Genomic DNA, 7,500 nt, shown 5'->3' with positions numbered 1-7,500 from the left:
GATAAATAAAGCATCCGCACTTTTTTTAATCTCTCTGAAATTTCATAAAATGGAGTTTCGAGAGATCCCCAATCACCAATCCTTGCATGAATTGCTAATGATCCAATAAGTCCAACATTAATTCCTTCAGACGTGTCAATTGGGCAAATGCGTCCATAATGACTAGGATGGATATCTCGTATCCGAAAACTAGCAGTTCGCCCTGTCAATCCTCCTGGGCCCAAATAACTCAATTTTCGCCCATGAACTATTTGTGTCAATGGATTAGTTCGATCTAAAACTTGAGATAATGGGTGTAATCCGAAAAAAGATTCAAATGTGGTTGTTAATGGAGTTGAAGTTACCAAATTCTGAGGAGTCGGTATTAATTTATGCCTAATTGCTCCACATATAGTTCCTCTAACCATATTTTCTAAACGAACTAGAGCCAATCCGAATTGATCTTGTAAGAGATCCGCAACAGAACGAATCCGTTTATTTTTCAAATGATTCATATCGTCAAGTGTACCCATTCCAAATTTAAGTCCAATCAAATGATCTGCAGCTGCCAATATATCTCGCTGTAACAAAAATGTATTGTTCTCAGGTATATCAAGATTAAGTCTCTGGTTCAGATTTCGTCGACCAATCCTTCCTAATTCACATCTTTGTTGAAAGAATTTCTTTTGTAATTCCTTACATAAGGATTCAGAAAATACCGGATCTCCGCCTACACAAGAAAATTGTTGATAAAACTCCAAAATGGCATTTTCTTTTGATCTAATTTTTTTTTTCTCCTTATCATTCAGGAAAGACAAAAAAATTTCAGGGTAGCAAACATTCTCGAGAATTTCTCTTAGATTCGAACCCATAGCTGATGATAGAACTAGAATAGATATTTTCTGTTTCCTACTCACACGAGCCCATATCCTTGCTTTTCGATCAATCTCTAATTCTAATCTTCCTCCCCAATCAGATATTATGGTGCCGGTATAGACCGAAATTCCGTTATGGTCCAATTCTGACCGGTAATAGATACCGGGGCTTTGCAATATTTGACTGATGACAATTCTGTATAGTCCATTTACTATAGAAGTTCCCAGGGAATTCATTAGAGGAATGTTTCCAATCAAAATTGTTTGTTCTTGCATATCCCTACGGGTTTTCCAAATTAATCCTGCGGATACGTATAATTCAGAAGAATATGTGAGTGATTCATATACAGCATCTCTTTCTTTTATCAATGGTTCTACCAATTTATATGTTTCCACAAATAATTGAAATTCAATTTCTTGATCTGTATCTTCAATTTTTGGAAACTTAGAAAGTTCTTCTGTTAAGCCATGATCAATGAACCTACAAAACCCTTCAAATTGTATCTGATTAAACGCAGGTATTGTAGACATTCTCTCATTTCCACCCCCAAGCATTTTATTTATTTCCCATTTATAAAAAAAATCCCATTATTTGCTTAAAATGGATCGATCTAGCAATGATGGAATTTATATTATGTTTACTGAATCACATGAAATTTTACCTAACTTCATAGGTGTAATAGATGTAATGCATGAAATACATATGAACGTAGGAATAAAGAGACTTTGATACTCAAATTAAATTGGAATTTGCAACAACTACAAATGAATTGGTAAATTCTATTTAGAATTATGGAGTTTTGTATAAAATATCTATATCAAAACAAAAGTGAGTCAATTTCTACCATTATTATGATATTCCAATCGGATTGGGTACTATAAATAGATTCGGGATTTGATCTGAAGAAACAATATAGAATTTTTTTTATTTAACAACATGGAACTTTTTCGTAGATTTCACTGTTAAAAAAAATTCGCATAGAAGAGAGATATTTTACCTATACCTATATTTTTTTTAGTAGAATTCGTAGAATGCGATTGAAGTATGTATAAGGACTTGTATTTATTAATAAACATGTGCAGATATATATATAGTTAGTTATATATATCGCCTCCTTTATTACAGTTCTATGGGGAACATCACATGTCGTACTCTATCAAAAATTTATATTTTCTATTTAATGATAATGAAAAAAAAATTCTAAAAACAGAATTCCGAACATTTCCTATAAACATCTTATATATATATAAGATATTAGATTTAGATAATAGTAATCGTTTATGTTCTGGGGTTTACATATACTCATAATCGCTATTAAAATTGTCATTAATAAGGATTTTTTTATGGTTATGGAAACGAATCAATACGGATGGATTAGTAATGATTAGTTATCTATCAATTTTTATTTATTTAGGTAAGGTATCCATTTTTGGATTGTTTTCTTATATCATTAGGGAAACCGAATTTGCAATTTCAATCCAAGAATCATTTATGAATTCACAGTCAATAGTTAAAGTTAACGGTTCCCATTTGTCCTGATTTTTTGCTTTTGTGAATGAAAATCCACATTTTTTTTTCAATAGAAAAAGCAAAGTTTTGCGGTTTTTCGTTTTAGATATTGTGTGTTGTAAGATACTATCTATCTAAGAGATAGAGCCAATCCAATATTTTGTATCGTTTTGGCGGCATGGCCGAGCGGTAAGGCGGGGGACTGCAAATCCCTTTTTCCCCAGTTCAAATCCGGGTGTCGCCTCAGCAACAAACAAAAGAATCAAAATACCCTCTTCTGTTTTGCTGATATAACTTTATCATTTTTTTTAGAAGAAAAGCATCTTTAGATTTGCTTGATTCTAAGCATCGTTGGGGTTCTCTAAAATGTTATAAATCCTTGCGTATAGGTTTCGTTTCCAGAATTTAGTAGAGTAATGAAAAATAATCGTTAAATCTTGAGATGATAGCCCTTCGACTACTAATGTAGTGTCTACTCATTGGGTCTTGAATTAGGGAATATAATTTCATTTTTCCTTACGGAAAGGAGGAAGATACTTGATATACGGACTCATGAAAGTATCTGAGTACTCGAGCATTCAATCAATATTATATTGAATGAATAATTGGCTTTTTTTTTTATTTTAATCTTAAAAAAAGAACTTATTTCTTTTCGATAAGCTCTAACCACGCATGTAATAGGCCATCCCATCTTCCGATTGTCTCTATGAAACAATCGGGGGGACAGTAAAGATTAGATCAAATGAGAAAGGAATAATAGTAGGGTTATGTGATAGATACTATCTTGATTCTCTATTTTGAGACTTTTTACTTAATGTAATGAAATGCAGGACAACAAAAGAAAGACTAGGTCTTATTATTCCTACATGTTACTAACATTCTTTTGATACTTCCAAGAGTTTTTCTGCCTCTTTTATTTATTTGTACTGAATTTTTTCGATTATACTAGAAATCATATAATAACTTGGGATAATTCGATTTTTTGTATTGTTTCATCAATGGTGTTGTGCCCGAATCTCTTTTTGACTATGCGCTAGTGATTCCACTATTATTAGTGAATAATAATTATTAGTGAGCAATAATGGAATAATTCTTTTATATTCATAGAGATAGGGGACATAATTCACATGGATATGGTAAGTCTCGCTTGGGCTGCTTTAATGGTAGTCTTTACATTTTCTCTTTCCCTCGTAGTATGGGGAAGAAGTGGACTCTAGAAGTACTACTAATTGAAAAATAAAACTGTATTGTTTTTGGTTTATTTTATAGATCGTTCTGCAAAACTTTTTTTCTTTTATTTTGAAAAGTAAAAAAAAAAAGAGTTCGGATTATAAGTTTTTAAGTGGATCCATACTTTCAACACGAAAGAACATAGACATAGTGGTTGTCCAATGAGATACTACGCATAATAATATACTACCTCATAATAAGATAGTACCTCGGGGTAGCCACCCACATATTACGTGCTTACCACTTCTTTTATTTATTATTATTAGTATTTTAGTTATTTTCAAAATAGGATTTTTTCTTGTTTTAGGGAACTCATTTCATATCATGCTTCAAACGTTAAATAAAAATGGGGTTTGCTAATTCTTTTCGAAATCCGAAGATAAAAAGTTCCCATGGAACCGAACTCCTGGATCATCTGTCAACTGCTCAATCAATTACTTCTTTCGAATGCTAAAAAAAAATTAGTGGCCTTTCGATTATTTGATTTCAGATTCATTCTAATCAACATGAATTATGAAGCAAAGAAATAGAATTGGGCCACTATGTATATTAGATTAATATTACATATATGTAATTGATATGATATCTATATATAAATAGAAAGATATATATTGTATATTCATCTATATTCAAATTGATCGATATTCAACCTCTATTTTTATAGAGTACAATTTTATATTTATACACTTCAATAACAATAATAGATAGTATGGTAGAAGGATTCATATATTTCTTTCTACCATACTATCGGATCTTATCGAATACTTCTCTCGTAGAATACTGATAATTCTAGTCCGCCAATTTCATTTAAGACGCGAAATTTTAATGCTTTTCATTTTTCTTATCTTCAATCATTGATAAGAACTAAAACGTCAAGGTTAATTCAAATTAATCACTTTGACTGATTGTTTTTACGTATATTATAAGTAAAAAGGCGGTCGGAACTAGAATGAACAGTGCAGTAGCAATAAATGCGAGAATATTTACTTCCATAATATCATCGTTTCATTTTTTATTCGCAATAACTCGGGATTTAATCCCATAGAGATGATAAATGTTTCGCTTGTAAATTCAAGGGGATGCGTTGCATCTCGATGATATCGAATCGTATTAAAATATCATGAATAACAATATCGGAGCTATCAAATCGATTCATCGTCGAGAATTGAATAGTATAACATAGGAAGATCTTTTATCCATACCGAATTTAAACAAAATGGGATTCCTGATGCAATCAAGAATTTCGTTACTTTTTTTTATTTATAATTTTTTGCATTCTTTCTTTTCTATAATCTACTGCCCTCTTATTCAATGCAATCATCTGATGAAGTCTCATCAGACTACCTTTACCCTTACATTGTTTATAAACAAACTCAAGCAAAGAATAGCAGCGAAATTCAAAAAAGGAAAAGGAGGTAGGTTCGAACTAAACTCCTTCCTTTTTTTGTACTTATAAAATCTTCTTAAAAAAAAGAAATAAAAACGAAACTTAAACTTTCAAAAATTCTTAATTACCTCACTAAGAGAGATAGATGGGATCCTTGTTTGTATTAATATCCTCTTTCCTTGAATTAGTAGTGGGACGTATATATCAAAAGTTAAGTGTTAAATTTTAATAAGATAGATTATTTCAAATTCAAATTAGTAATTGAATTTACTAATTGAGGTTACAAAAAATCGGAGCCAGAACGGATATATTTTGCTTTCAGACGAAAAATTAGATCAAAGTTTACTATGTAAACTTTATTTTGTATCGTCCAAATTCCCTTTATGTATGTGCTTTCCGGAAACGTATAGTACTCTATTTCATTAGAAAAATCGGGCGTAATCAACTAGACCCAGTACGCCTTCGAATCCTGAATATGATGCTACCAATAATTGTGGTAATTCACATATGGCACATATGTCTTTCTCCCATCAATTAGTACTCGTTGAAGAAATCAAAATTCCCATATTTTTTTGTTGAAAAATGTGGAAAAAAAATAAGAGAGATCCCGTTTGGAATAAAATTCAGTTATGTTATTTGTTCTCTCTTTCACAGGAAAGGAAGAGATTAATTGATGTATTTTTTTTTTATTGGATTTGGATCCATCGGGACTGACGGGACTCGAACCCGCAGCTTCCGCCTTGACAGGGCGGTGCTCTGACCAATTGAACTACAATCCCAGGGAAATAAAGTGTACAACATATGTTGTTGATTTAATTTCCTTCAAACCTTTCTATGTAGATTTTTGATTCGAATTGTCATATTCTACCAGACAGAGACGCGAGTAATAAAGTAATAGATTGATATGCGCGGAGACATGGACTTTAGTGTGAGAAGCATGGATTAATATTTATTTTTTCGTTATTGTAAAATTGATTGATTATCAATCTGTCAATGAATAAAAAAAGAGTTTTTTTTTTTATTCTTTCATATCAAGTCAAGTATTTCTGTAGAAGGACAAATAGGTTATATCATTTTATGGTGGATACGCGATATATTGGGCCGAGCTGGATTTGAACCAGCGTAGACATATTGCCAACGAATTTACAGTCCGTCCCCATTAACCGCTCGGGCATCGACCCGGGAAGAATCAATTCCAAGCTTGTTGATAATCCATGATCAACTTCCTTTCGTAGTACCCTACCCCCAGGGGAAGTCGAATCCCCGCTGCCTCCTTGAAAGAGAGATGTCCTGGACCACTAGACGATGGGGGCATACTTGCCCGACTGCCATCATACTATGATCATAGTATGAATAGTTTTTTGAAATTGTCAATATAAAATAAATATAATGGACTAATATGATGCAATTCGACGTATTTTTCTTTCTTTCATTATTCCATCGAAATTTTTTTATTTGTGATTTCTATTTATGAATCGTTCATTCTAATCACCATTCCCCATATAATTCTATATAGAAATTATTTTATTTTAAATTGCATTTTTTTTTATTTATTTCATTTAAATAATATACATAAATTTGCAAATTGGAATATATAGTTATATTACTTATATTATAGAATATCAAATGAAAATAGTGATTAGTAGTGATTAGAGGAAACCTCTAAAATAAACAAAAATAATAAATATTAGAAAAAAAAATATTCTTTTTTTATTTTATTCTTTTTTTATTTAAATAATACGAAGGCTAGTACCCTTCGGGAATTGGTCTGCCATATGCTATAAACAGGATTAAACTCCATTTCTCATACTTTCACTCATTGATTCACTCATTGTTAAGATTAGGTTAGGTATATTTCGATCTCACACTAAGCCAAGAAATTAAAAAACGATAAATTTTGAAATCTGGGGATAGGGATCAACAAGTTATTGAAAATTTTTTTCTCGCCAAATAGAATTGCTTTATCAATGATTCGGTGAATGTATCTATGTTCAATTCGTGTGTGTACATGTATGAATCAAATTCATTTCGTTAGGATGGGGCTCATCAATTTAATTAGGGATCGGTCGTATGATGAAACAATTCATTGCATTGATCAAATCCAATATCAAAAAACTATTTTACCTATACTCATTAGATAAATCCAATTTTTCGTTACTCAATGAGCGACTATGTAGATAAGATATATTTATGTACATATCTTATTATTTATAATTTATAATAATTATATACACTCAACTCATCGTGGCTAGTGTCTGACTCAGAAATTGAATCAAATAGGCCTTTTTAACTCAGTGGTAGAGTAACGCCATGGTAAGGCGTAAGTCATCGGTTCAAATCCGATAAGGGGCTTTGGCTTTTTTCATAAAACTCCAGCCGTAGTATTCATATTTGATTGAGGGGAGAATAGACGACATATTGTTTTTTTTTTTGTAATAAAAAAAGTACAAACCCTATCATTTTAATTTCATTTTTTTATAAAAAAGTTATCTTTAATTATACCAAGTTATTATTATAAT

The 7,500-nt window shown here is 31.3% G+C and overlaps 4 non-coding genes across 4 annotated transcripts; 2 read left to right on the top strand and 2 right to left on the bottom strand.

The window, feature by feature from the left end:
• The first annotated feature begins 2,536 nt into the window (after nt 1-2,536).
• TRNAC-GCA (transfer RNA cysteine (anticodon GCA)) lies at nt 2,537-2,608 on the top strand. The gene has a single exon. It is a non-coding gene; the product is annotated as a tRNA-Cys (tRNA).
• Nucleotides 2,609-5,686: 3,078 nt separating this feature from the next.
• On the bottom strand, nt 5,687-5,760 carry TRNAD-GUC (transfer RNA aspartic acid (anticodon GUC)). The gene has a single exon. It is a non-coding gene; the product is annotated as a tRNA-Asp (tRNA).
• Nucleotides 5,761-6,078: 318 nt separating this feature from the next.
• Nucleotides 6,079-6,162, bottom strand: TRNAY-GUA (transfer RNA tyrosine (anticodon GUA)). Its single transcript has one exon. It is a non-coding gene; the product is annotated as a tRNA-Tyr (tRNA).
• Nucleotides 6,163-7,261: 1,099 nt separating this feature from the next.
• On the top strand, nt 7,262-7,333 carry TRNAT-GGU (transfer RNA threonine (anticodon GGU)). The gene has a single exon. It is a non-coding gene; the product is annotated as a tRNA-Thr (tRNA).
• The last annotated feature ends 167 nt before the right edge of the window (nt 7,334-7,500 follow it).

This window comes from Cucumis melo, unplaced genomic scaffold (genome assembly GCF_025177605.1).
Source record: "Cucumis melo cultivar AY unplaced genomic scaffold, USDA_Cmelo_AY_1.0 utg000425l, whole genome shotgun sequence".
Lineage (NCBI taxonomy): Eukaryota > Viridiplantae > Streptophyta > Magnoliopsida > Cucurbitales > Cucurbitaceae > Cucumis > Cucumis melo.
This window is presented reverse-complemented; position numbering and strand designations above follow the sequence as displayed.